Source organism: Heterodontus francisci, chromosome 19 (assembly GCF_036365525.1).
Source record: "Heterodontus francisci isolate sHetFra1 chromosome 19, sHetFra1.hap1, whole genome shotgun sequence".
Lineage (NCBI taxonomy): Eukaryota > Metazoa > Chordata > Chondrichthyes > Heterodontiformes > Heterodontidae > Heterodontus > Heterodontus francisci.
In genome coordinates this window covers 81,372,710-81,386,764 of record NC_090389.1, presented here as the reverse complement: position 1 = coordinate 81,386,764, position 14,055 = coordinate 81,372,710, and positions in this window count along the sequence as shown.

Sequence of the window (14,055 nt, the reverse complement as noted above, 5' to 3'; positions counted from 1 at the left end):
ATCTGCAAGATGCACTGCAACATCTTGCCAAGCCTCTTTCGACAGCACCTTCCAAACCCATGATCTCTACCACCTAGATAAACAAGGACAGCAGACGCATGGGAACACCATCATTTGCAAATTCCCCTCCAAGCCACACACCATCCTAATTTGGAAATATATTGCCGTTCCTTCACTGTTGCTGGGTCAAAATCCTGGAATTCCCTCCATAACAGCACTGTGGGTACCCACACCAGATGGACTGCAGTGGTTCAAGAAGGTGGCTGATCACATCCCATGAAACAAATAGAAACTCCTTAGAAAGATTTATGGCATAGGAGGCCATTCATCATGTCTGTGTCGGATGAAAAAGAGTTATCCAACCGAATCCCATCTTCCAGCTCTTGGCCCGGAGCCCTGTAGGTTACAGCATCTCAAGTGCATATCCAAGTATTTTTTTAAATGCGATGAGGGTTTCTGCCTCTATCACCCTTACAGTCAATGAGTTCCAGACCCCCACCACCCTCTGGTTGAAAAAATTACTCCTCAACTTCCCTCTAATCCTTCTCCCAATTACTTTAAATCTAAGTCCCCTGGTTATTGATCTCTCAGCTAACGGAAGTAGGCCCTTCCCTTCCACTGTACTTTCTCATGTTTCAATTTCTGCTTCTCTCCCACTCTATATTATTTCTTCCCTTTACCAGTCCTTTAATTTATTTATTATTTTCCCTTTGAGCAATTTTCTTTGTTATCTTTTGTCTGTTTAATTGTCTCATTCATTTCATCTCTAGCTCTCACTTTTTGTTATTTCTCTCTTACTTCCAATGCCTCTCGCCCTTTTATTATCATTCTTTTGGTTTATTTCTCCATTATTGCTATTACCCTTTTTTGGCTACACAATCTCCCATATCTGTCCTCCATACACAAAATTTCTCTTCCCTGTTCTCCTCTCCATAACACTTCCATACACAATATCTTCCATCCCATTCCACCTCTATGTCCCGTCTCCATTTTCTCTCAAGATGCATGCAAGTGAGGGAGGCAACTTGACTATTTGAGACCATCCTACCAGTTTTTTAATGCATCTATTCTTAGTATGTGGAGTTCCCTGGCAAAGTCAGCATTTATTACCTATCCCTAGTTCCTCTTGAGAAGTGGTGGTGGTTCATCTTCTTGAATCACTTCTGTCCATGTGGTGAAAGGGCAAATAGGGATGGGCAACAAACGCTGGCCTTGCCAGCAACATCCACATCCCATGAAAGAATAAAAAAAAGTACTACCAAATACTGAAAAGCAATACATTTCCAAGTTAGCATTATGTGTGACTTTGAGGGGAACTTGGAGCTGGCGGTGTTCCCGTACATCAGCTGCTATTGACCTTTGAGGTTATGGAGGTCATTGTTTTGGGAGATGTTGTGGAAGAAAATCTATGTTTTCCCCTCATATCACCCCTTTAATGAATTCCAAAGTTTTTTTACCCCAACATTCCGAGGGTTGATCACTCTTTTTGTGACGTTTTCGCTGATATCTGCCACAAAATTTCCTTTTATCAGTTTTACCTATGTCTCTTGTTCCAGTACCTTAGTATACCTTGAAGCATTCCTCCAGATTAACCTTGTCTGTACCATTTAAAATTTTAGTTTTTGCAAGGTTTTTCTTCAGCAGTGTCATGCAGACCCCCACCTGCCAAGCATGAGGCACATTGGTTTTGTCATATGAACATTGATTTTGAACTGTGGCTGGAGCGAAGAAATGATCAGCCATGGCTGGAAAAAACATTTGCATACTAACAGACAGTGCTTGTGCAGACAAAGGACCATTCCCTGACACATTCAATCCGCAATGAATGTTGATCACCAGACAGTGAGGGGTTGGGGAAGCACATTCCAGGGCCTGCTGAGGTGATGCAATCCATAGGGGCCAGGACTGGTTGGACCATCTGGCCACATGACTAACTGGCTGTTCCAAGGTTTTTGAACTAACCACCGCGAGTTTGAACGGGAGAAAGACTGTTTGTTCCTGGACTGAGAAGATCTCTCCTGTCTGCTCCCATCTCTTTCTCACAAGCCTCTGAATCCACTGAAGACACATGAACCCCAAGAGAGAAAAGTCTCCTACAGCGAACAAGGTTTAAGAAGAATACTGGGACCCAATGAAAAGCAAGATCAACCTACAATCAAGGACTTTACAGTGAGCTCGAAGAACCGTGACAAAATCTCTTCAGATATTGCCTCAAACTTTTCCACTTTATTTTTTTCTTCTGCTCCTTTCTGTCTCTATTTTCATGCGCATATCATGTATGAATGCTAGCGTGGGTGCATTGTGTATCCGTAGGTGTCAACCGAATTAGAGTTGAAGTTTAATAAATTTCAATTTTTCTTCTTTAAACCTAAGCAAACCTGTTTATGTTGGTTTCTTTGCCTTATAATTGGTAAGCGGTGAACAAGGATTCACTAAGGGGGAGCTAAAAACACCATGTGTTTAAAATTAAACCCTGTTACAGTAAGACCAGGTGAAGGCTGAGAGGGAACCCTAGACACCTTTCTCACCTGGTCGTAACAATCAACCTCTGATTCTTTCAGAGATGACCGTTTGTTCAAACTCTGAATGACATCTTGTAAGTGTAGTGTGCTTGAGAGGAACAGGTGACTCTGGACCTGTTGTTCTTAAAGCTCTCCACCACTGGGGGTTTTCACGCCTCATGTCTGAGTTTGTTGTAGACTAATTAACAGAGATTGATCGCTATGATTAGTCAACAACTCCATGTTCTGCATATCATATTTGCTAATTCCCCTTCTGTCTCTTTGCTATACCTGATATTTTCCTTTCTCTTAAAGGCTTCACATTAATTTGAGATGTGGACCCCCTTCTCTCAGGCCCATTGCACCACTCGCTTCTCCAGAACCCTCTCATCCCTCTATCCTACACCCTCTCTAGTCAAAGGAACTCTTCAGTGTGGAGTTCTACCTAAATTTACAGAATCAATGGAATCTTTACTGTGCATATCAGAAATAATTAATGTACTTAATATTTAATATTTAAATATTTAATGGTTTTATTATGTATCTAATATATCCCAATGTAACATAATGTACCCTAACATAATTTACTATCTGCTAATATACTCTAACATAACTTAATATATCCTAATATACCCTCTATGTGCCCTCTGATATATCCTAATGGAACTTAGGTCCTGAATTTCCTGAGATTTATTCCCGCTGTTCCATTCTCACCTTGACGGAGGTGTGACTGAAACCCTGTTTACGCACATCATGAGGATTTCTGGTGGAGTTAGAATGATGCAGCAGCAGAAAGTCCAAGGACATTCAGGGCCGATGTATTCTAATTGACCCTTGAACGTATTTAACCCAGGACAGTGTGCGAAGTTTCAATCAAGAACTTAATGAACACGTAGCCTCTCACTCTCCCATATGTCCTCCATACAGTCCCATGCACCTTACATAGTCTTTCTCTCGGACATCTTGCTGCTGCTGTCTTAGACACCTTGCAAATGCTCACATTCTCACTCCTACACATCAATTGTGAACTTAATGCACTTTCCCTCCCACACACCTTTAATCTCTCCTCAAACAACTTGCTCTCCCACACACATTTGTATCAAACAAATACATTGCACTTCCCTTCCAGACGCCCACAGACAACCTGTGCCCATTCAAGCTCTCTCCCACACACTTTGCTGTCTCTCTTCCACGAAACCCATAGCATAACTCACATTCACAGAACTCAGTATCAGATCGTCGTCTCTCTCAAGCACCCTTAAATATCTAACTCACGTGAGTGCTGGTTGTGGGCCAGAAGTAAAGCATGGCTACCCGACCTGAACCCGACCAGACCTGATGACATGTGCTGGGTTCGGGTCGGGTCTCTCTTCCTGGTCCGGCGCTCGGGTTGGGTCGGGCTGGATGTAGACACGGTGCTGCCTTGCTCAGGGAGGGAAGTAATCTTCAAAATTTGAACATTCAGCTGGGAAGTCAAGGCGGGAAATGTGCTGCCGGAATGGAGGACCACAACATTTGGACAAGGTCGAGCACAATAACCTGTTTGATATAATTAACTTTATTACAGTAGTCGGGTCGGGTCAGGCGCGGGAAAAAAAAATCAAAGGACTCTGGGCCGGGTTGGTTTCGGGTTGGATGTGGGTGGGTCGGGCCTGGGTCAGATTTCAATTTCATACTCGAGCAGGCCTTTAGCCAGAAGGTCCGTGGTTCAAATACTGAAAGCCATGATCTCATCAAATGGTGGAACAGGCTCGAGGGGCTGAATGGTCCTTTCCGAGGTTTACTCCACCTTATAAGAAGGACAAGATATTGGGGGAGGTTAAGCAAGAGACTGTTACAACATTGTTACATATTATTTAGCTATTTTAGGCTGTTTGGCAATAGAAATGGAGATTGGCACTGATTCACGGCACCATCTGCTGTTAGCGAGATTCTTTTCCACAATTCTCATCCACGCATAGGAACATAGGAGCAGGAGTAGGTCATTCAGCCCATCGAGCCTACCCCGCCATTCAGAATGATCATGGCTGATCATCCACTTCAATGCCTTTTTCCCACACTATCCCTATATCCCCTAATGTCATTGGTATTTAGAAATCTGTCAATCTCTGCTTTAAATATACTCAATGACTCCACTTCCACAGCCCTCTGGGGTAGAGAATTCCAAAGATTCACAACCCTCTGAGTAAAGAAATTTCTCCTCATCTCTGACCAAAGTGACTTCCCCCTTATTTTGAAATTGTGTCCCCTGGTTCTAGACTCCCCAGCCAGGGGAAACATCTTATGTGTATCTACCCTGTCTATCCCTTTAAGTATTTTGTAGGTTTCAATGAGATCACCTCTCATTCTTCGAAACCCTAGAGAATACAGGCCCAGTTTCCCCAATCTCTCTTCATAGGACAGTCCCGCCATCCCGGGAACAAGTCTGGTGAATCTTTGTTGCACTCCCTCTATGACAATAATATCCTTCCTAAGGTAAGGGGACCAAAACTGCACACAGTACTTCAAGTGCGGTCTAACCAAGGTTCTCTACAATTGAAGCAAGACTTCTCTATTCCTGTACTCAAATCCTCTTGTGATAAAGACTAACATACCATTAGCCTTCTTAATTACCTGCTGCACCTGCATGTTAGCTTTCAGTTACTTAACAAGGACATGCAGGTCCCTTTGTACATCTACACTTTCTAATCTCTTACCATTTAAGAAATACTCTGCACATCTATTCCTCCTACCAAAGTGGATAACCTCACATTTTTCCACATTATATTCCATCTGCCACGTTCTTGCCCACCTACTAAGTCTGTCCAAATCCCTTTGAAGCTGCTTTGCATCTTCCTCACAACACACCTAGTTTTGTGTCATCCGCGAACTTGGAAATACTACATTTGGTCCCCACATCCAAATCATTGATATATGTTGTGAATATCTGGGGCCCAAGCACTGATCCCTGCGGTACCCCACTAGTCACAGCCTGCCAACACGAGAATGACCCGTTTATTCTAACTCTCTGCTTTCTGCCTGTTAACCGATCCTTAATCCATGCCAGTATATTACATCCTATCCCATGTGCTTTAATTTTGCTAACCAATCTCTTGTGGGGGATTTTATCAAAAGCCTTCTGAAATCCAAGTATATCATGTCCACTGACTCCCCTTTATCAATTCTGTTAGTAACATCCTCAAAAAACTCCAACAGGTTCGTCAAACATGATTTCCCATTCATAAATCCATGTTGACTATGCCCAATCAGATCATTATTTTCCAAGTATCCATTTATCACATCCTTTAGAATAGATTCTAACATTTTGCCAATGACTGATGTAAGGCTAACAGGTCTGTAATCCCCTGTTTTTTCTCTCCCTCCCTTCTTAAATTGTGGGGTGACATTTGCGACCTTCCAATCTGCAGGAACCGCTCCAGAATCTACAGAATTTTGGAAGATGATCACCAATGCATCCACTATTTCCATAGCTACCTCTTTCAACACTCTGGGATGTAGAATATCAGGTCCTGGGGACTTATCAAACTTCAGCCCCATTAATTTCTCCAATACAACCTTCTTACTAAAATAATTTCCTTCAATTCCTCAGTCCCCCTAATCCCTTGGATCTTTAATTCTGGGAGATTTATTGTATCTTCCTTGGTGAAAACAGATACAAAGTAATCATTTAGCTTCTCTGCCATTTCTCTATTCCCGCTTATAAATTCTCCTGACTCTGCCTATAATGGATCCACATTTGTCTTAGCCAAACGTTTCCTTTTTACATACCTGTAGAAGCTTTTACAGTCTGTTTTTATATTTTTTACTAGCTTACATTCATATTCTATTCTCCCTTTCTTTATCAATTTCTTCATCCTCCTTTGCTGTATTCTAAAATCCTCCCAATCCTCAGGTTTACTACAATTTCTGGCAATTTTATATGTCTTTTCTTTTAATCTTATACAATCCTTAACTTCCTTTGTTATCCACGGTTGACTGCCTTTACTTTTGGGGTTTTTGTGCCTTGAAGGAATGTTTAGTTACTGTAACCTATGTAATATTTCTTTAAAGACTATCCATTGCCTTCACAATGATTTGGACTTGAAGACTCTGAGCTGCATGGTGAAGGATGACAGGTGTTAAAGTCGTGTTGTCTGTAGATTGAGCAGATTATTTAGTGGTTGGGCCTGCTCTACCCAGCAAACATGGACTGATAATCTATTTACCCTACACCATCACCTCCAAGTTCCCTTACAAGTCATACACCAACCTGACTTGGACATATATTGACAATACTTAATTGGGGCTGGGTCAGAATCCTGGAACTTCCTGTTAATTTCTATTGAAGCCAGTCGGGAGAGAGGTAAGATCAGCCGCCAACACACTATTGTTCAAAGTCAAGATCTACCTTAGTGTGTTTCACAAGTGTCTCTACTTGCAGGAAAAGGAACTTCAAGGAACATGTTAACAACTTCTAACATTTGATCAGGGTCGTAGTTTGGCAATAGTTGCGGTCGTGCATTTTCCATTGGGAAATGAAGGGATTGAATAGCCCTTGGCCATAAGGAATCTCTGCTATGCAGATTGGAAGACCGGTCATGCATGAGATGTGGCTGCTCCCTATCTCTCCAACCTCCTCCAACCTTACAACCCTCTGAGACCTCTGCACTCCTCCAATTCTGGCTTGTACATGCCCAATTTTAATTGCTGCACCTTTGGCGGCCATGCCTTGAGTTGCCTGAGCCCTAAGCTCTGGAATTTCTTCCCTAAACCTCTCCACCTATCTACCTCTCTTTCCTCCTTTAAAATGGTCCTTTAAACCTACCTCTTTGACCAGTCTGTCCTAGCTCCTTATTGGGCTTGGTGTGAAATCTTGTTTGATACCGGTCCTGTGAAGCACCTTGGGACATTTTACTATGGTAAAGGCATTATATAAAAAGGCACAAGTTATTGTTGTTATTGTTGGATGGATTCCTTGGTGTCCAAGCTCAAGGCAAAGGTTAGCTTGACAGCCTTCTCTCCATTATAGAAGTGGCTTGCAACTGGCCCATGCCCAGTTCTCTGACAGCTTCTTTGGGGAATTATCAATGGCAGCAGGTGACTGCCTGCATTTTCAGGTACAAATGTGTGGGCCTGCACTTACCATTGATGACACAAGAGCAGATTCAAAGTAAGTGCATAAGATGCTAGTGAAACCGTTCTATGTGGCTCCTGTGATCCTAGTCCTTGTCTTTCCGCTCCACAACTGTGCAAAAATAGAACAGTGCTCAGACGAATGCGTATACAAAGTGTAAAAATATCCCTAGGCCAAGAGCGGGTGGTAACAGATGGAGTGCAGCTTTAAGGAGCTGATGGTACAGATTAAAATCCCTTTGTGCGTAAGCAGCAAAGCTGAAAAGCTGACAACCTGCCCAGGAAAAGAACCAGAAGGGAGATGAGGAGAAAGCTTTTTATGCAGCGAGTTGTTATGGTCTGGAATGCACTGCCTGAAAGAACGGTGAAAGTAGATGCAGTCGTAACTTTCACAAGGTAATTGGATATATGCTTGAAGAGGAAAGGTTTGTGAGTTGTATGGGAAAGGTGTTACGGTTAAAAGCATATTTGTGGAGGGCATGGATACGAGTGGGCTATTAATGCAGTTACTCTATATCCAAGAGAAGATGTCTTCTATAAAACCTTGCCAAATTGCTCTTTCTGCCAGCAGTGGTTTCTGCTATGCACCCTCTTCCTGCTTCTCTTTGTAGCTGCCTTGCTGTGGTGAGGACCATTCCTCTTCTAGGTCTTCCATGGTGATGCCTCAGGGTGGGGCAAACCTGCACCAATCCTGGAAGCCGTTGCCTGGTTATGTCGCAGGACACGCCCAGATCTACCCAGGCATCTTTAGTGCTGCTTCACGTGATATGGTGCACTTGATAATTCTCCTGGTGGATGCCAATGCGTCATGACACCTGTACTCAATTGGTGTTCTGGATCTTTCCCAGGTGCCAATAGCCAAGGTTTGAGAGAATGCCTTTGATTTCTCAGGAGTCACCCTCAGACCTGCTTGTGTATTTCATATAAGGGTGGAATACTTGAAGGCGTGGTGACACTCCACTGGGAAATGAAGAATAAATAGCAAAATTTGGTGCTGATATTCACAAATACGCTGAATGTTGAGGGACTGGAATCCTTTCCCTGTTCATATAGGCAATGCTGTGGTATAATAGAGCATGTAGAACCAAAATGGGTGCAATATACAACCATCTAACCATTTTTAACTGAAGAGTCTTTACAAAAAAAATTGTCTAAAGTAAAAACTATTGGGAGCCACAGGACGAAAATTTGCCACTTCTAAACCAGAAACCCAGCAAATGTCCAAGTGTCTCTGGTAGAATGCATAATTTGCATACATAATAAATAAAATGCATGTATTTTATTTATATGTATCAAAAGAAAAAAATAAATTAAAATTAACTGTGAAATATCAAATTTTTTTGACTTTTTTATACCATAATTTTGTCAGGAAAGACATTTTTATAACAAATTTTAACTTAAGATGCATAGAATTAGGACAATCTTTTTGGCTATTGATTCTCGCGTTAAAAAAATGTTTCTAATGGCACATTCGGAATTATTCATTGTGTTGGCTATATTAGAAATAATAATGGTTGGAACCATAAAACATGCTCCTCAAGCCAGTGGCTATACCACTCCAATAGGTTTGTTTAGAACATTATGATGTTTTTCATTAAAATAATCAATTGAAATCGTGAAGTGCAGCATAATGATTAGCTTTTTAAATCCACAATAAAAAAACACGCTCTTACTTTTCTTGGCTTAATTTTTTCTCGGCTTTTTTCATGTTAATGCAATCCAACTGGAAAAGATTGGGAGCTGCAATTGAGATGTTAAAGAGCTGCACGGAGCTCCAGTGCCGCAGGTTGCAGACCCCTGGTCTAGAATTTCCATAAACCTGCCACTCAGTAAAATTGCACAGTCCTCTCATGTTGCCATCCATGGTTCATGAGGAAGGAGATGAAATCATCTGTGCGGGCAAACTAAACATTGGTCACTTGTTGTACACATCAGTGGCGCAGTGGTTAGCACCGCAGCCTCACAGCTCCAGTGACCCGGGTTCAATTCCGGGTACTGCCTGTGTGGAGTTTGCAAGTTCTCCCTGTGTCTGCGTGGGTTTCCTCCGGGTGCTCCGGTTTCCTCCCACATGCCAAAGACTTGCAGGTTGATAGGTAAATTGGCCATTAGAAATTGCCCCTAGTATAGGTAGGTGGTAGGGAAATATATAGGGATAGGTGGGGATGTGATAGGAATATGGGATTAGTGTAGGATTAGTGTAAAACGGGTGGTTGATGGTCGGCACAGACTCGGTGGGCCGAAGGGCCTGTTTCAGTGCTGTATCTCTAAACTAAACTAAAAAAAAATCTATGGACAGCCAATTGGTTTATATTGCCGACGTCCACAATTGAGGTCTGAAAATAATCCCGAGGCATAAACATTCAGGGAGGTTTTGACTTTAACATCTGTGAAGGACAAAAGCAAAATACTGCAGATGCTGGAAATCTGAAATAAAAACAGAAAACCTCAGCAGGGCTGGCAGCATCTGTGGAGAGAGAAACAGAGATAACGTTTCAGGTCTGTGACCTTTCATCAGAACTTTCACCTAAAAGGAGATATTAGGACAGATGACCAAAACTTGGTCAAAGGGGTAAGTTGTAAGAAGCATCTTAAAGGAAGAATGAGAGAAAAAGAGGTGGAAAGGCTTAGGGAGCGAATTCCAGAGCTTAGGGCCCAAGCAGCTGAAAGCACGGCCACCAATGGTGGAATGATTAAAATTGGGGCTGTGCAAGAGACTAGAATTGAGGGCCGCAAATACCTGGGAGGATTATAGGGCTAGAGGAGGTTATAGAGATAGGGAGGGGCGAGACTAAGGAGGGATTTGAAAACAAGAATGAGAATTTTAAAATCGAGGTGTTGCCGGGACGGAAACCAATGTAGGTCAGTGAGCACTGGGGTGATGGATGAATGGGACTTATTGCAAGTCAGGACACAGGCATCAGAGTTTTGGATGAGCTTGTGTTTAGGGAGGGTACAAGGTGGGAGTCTGGCCAGGGGAGCACAATTGGCACAAAGGCCGATGAAATCCTGAGTCACACTAGAAAACAAACAAAATAAAAGCGAGCAAAACAGTGGAGAAACGGTCTTACAGTTAGGGAGGTTTCTTACTCTTGCTCTTTAAACATCCACACGTAGCTCAGCAACTCTGGCTGCCCAGTGTTTATAACATAAAGAGCATTCAGTGTGTCTTAAATGCACAAACATTGGGAAATAACATCCAGGACAAAACCATGTCATTCCACCCTAATTTTTGGGTGGAAACTTCCTTTCCCTGTTTTTTATTGGTGGGAGCTGCAACAATGTCAAAGCCTAGGACAGGGGTGCAGAGGAGATTTACTAGAATGGTACCAGGGATTAGGGAGTTTGGTTATGCGGAGAGACTAGAGAAGCTGGGATTGTTCTCCTTAGAGCAGAGAAGGCTAAGGGAGATTTAATGAATGTGTTCAGAATTATAACAGGTTTTGATAGAGTAAATAAGAAGAAACTATTTCCACTGGCAGGGTGCTTGGCAACCAGAGGACGCAGATTTAAGGTGATTGGCAAAAGATCCAGGAGGAAGATGAGAACAAAAAATCCTGAGTGAGTTGTTCTGCTCTAGAATGCACTGCCTGAAAAGGTGATGGAAGCAGATTCAATAGTAACTCTCAAAAGGGAATTGGAAAACATTTGCAGGGTTATGGGAAACAGAAGGGAATGGAACTAAATGAATAATTCTTTGAAAGAGCTGGCACAGGCACAATGGGTCTAACGGTGTCTTTCTATGACAGGGGGCCTTATGGATCTCTGCCCAATTTTCCGATGGCTTCAGCCCAACTTATGCTTGTTTATTGGGCAAATCCGATGGTAAGATCTGCCAAAGCCTTTCTACAAGCTCCTCAGTAAAACAACGAGGGACAGGAGACCTTTCTCAGCAGATGGGGACAAAGCAGAAGACTCCCATTCTCTTGTTGGGGGCGTTGATTCTGAGGTGTAACATTGCACATCAAGGGATACCCCAGGCCCATCCCAGTGATGCTGACGTAGAGGAACAAAGAACACAGACAGAACTGTGCAGATAAAGGATTATCTCACTCTTAGCTACATCAGCATGGTTCACTGGTAGGACTCTGGTGTCTCACTCAAGTCCCACCCCAGAGACTCAAGCACATAATCTAGGCTCACACGCCTAGTGCATTGTATAGGAGGTGTTGGAGGTGCTGTCCTTCAGATGATACATTTAACCAAGGCCCCATCTAACATCCCAGGTAGACGTAATTGAAATACTTCAAAGAAGAGGCAGGGACTTCTCCCCAGTGTCCTGGCCAATAATTATCCTTCACCCAACATCAGTAAAACGGATTATCTGGTCATTATCACATTATAGTTTGTGGGATCTTGCTGTGTGCCAATTGGCTGCCATATTTCCTATTTTACAACAGTGGGTACACTTCAAAAATACTTAATTGGCTGTAAAGCGCTTTAGGATGCCCTGGGGTCATGAAAGACGCTACATAAATACAAGTCTTTCTTTTCTGTTAAAGATGTTATTCTCCACAGTTAACATGTAAATCCTTATAAAGCTTGAAACATGTATTCCTATCCCACTATGCTACTCCAATTGAGACTGCATAGGCTAGAAATTGCTGCTGGTGGACAATTTAAGGCTGAACTGCAGATAACCAAAAGTTTTGGGGAGAATTTCCTTCTGCTTGTTTACCCCAGATATTGCTCCTGTTGGCTATAGGCATAAGTTGTGTGATTTGGCACTCCCACCGTAGATGTTGCGTGAGCTGACTGACAGGCAGAACATTATTCAGTGCCCAATACTCTCCATCTGCGCAACAAAATCCTTGGAAATTGCAGGTGGGAAGCATGTGCACGATCATGACCGAGCACTGGAAAGACCAATTGAGGGAAAAGAGGGTTGTCCAGCATTGCTCATTCTCCTTAGACATGTCTAATTCCAAGATGGGAACAAATCAGGAGTGTGAAGGAATACTCTCCACTCGCCTGGATGAGTATAGCTGCGGCAACACACAAGAAGCTCCACGCCATCCAGGACAAAGCAGCCTGCCTGATCAGCAGTCCATCCACTACCTCAAATGTCCACTCCCTTCAATATCGGTGCACCATGGCTGCAGTATGCACTATCCACAAGATGCACTGCAGCAACTCACCAAGGCTTCTTTGACAGCACCTCCCAAACCCATGACCTCCAAACCTAGAAGGACAAGGGCAGCAGGCTCATGCAGACAGCATCATCCCCATGTTCCCCTTGAATTCATGCACCATCCTGACTTGATATGCATCGTTGTTAGGTCAAAGACCTGGAAATCATCAATCAAACAGCACGGTGGGAGTACCTTCACCACACGGACTGCAGTGGTTCAAGAATGTCGACCATCACCTTCTAAAAAGCAACTAGCGATGGGCGATGAATACTGGCCTTGCCAGTGATGCCCACATCCCAAGATGAATATAGAATCATAGAATGGTTACAGCACAGAAGGAGGCCATTCAGCCTGTTGTGCCTGTGCCAGCTCTCTGTAAGAGCAATTCAGCTGGTCCCACTCCCCTGCCTTTTCCCTGTAGCCCTGCAAAGTTTTCAATACAGATAATCATCCCGTTCCCTTTTGAAAGCCACAATTGAATCTGTCACCACTGCCTTCTCAGGCAGTGCATTCCAGATCCTAAACACTTGCTGCATAAAAAAGTTTTTCCTCATAGTCGCCGTTGGTTCTTTTGCCCTAGTGTCCTCTCATTCTTGACCCTTTGGCCAATGGGGACACTTTCTCCCTATCCAATCTGTCCAGATCCCTCATGATTTTGAACATCTCTATCAAATCTCCTCTCAACTTTCTCTTCCTTATAGAGAATAGCCCCAGCTTCTCCAATCTATCCACACATATATAATATATATTAAAAATCTTGTGGAGATAGTCAATGCTGTTTGCAGAAACCAATGAACCTAGATACAGGCCAGGAAGATAGTTGATCTGAAGAAAACTGAGGCTCCAGTACAGCTTTGAATAACAGAAGCTGCCCCAGGTAGGCGTGCCATGAGAGGACCCTCATAAATTAAGCATTTTGCACTGAATTATCCTAACCATTGTTACAAGCTTATCTTGTGAAGTCCTGCCATGAAAGAAGAAGGCTACTGTTTGCTAACCATGCATGGCACATTTCCAAAATGAGAGAAATACGAGTGCCAACTTATAACTCATTCAGAAATCTGATAGAGGTAGACACAGGAAATTATTGTAGAGAAGTCTAGCTGCATGATGCATGCTAGTTTAATGTCAGACAGGATGGACTGCTGGAAATCACAGTCTATCTGCTATCTGCACATGCACATCCCTAAGGCTATCTACCACCTTGCAAAACAAGACGCCCTGGATTGGCATCAAAAAACCCAGTCAGATCCAAGTGTTTTTGGCTGGGGAAATGAGTTTGGGATATGACCGAAACTCCGCCTCAGAAAATG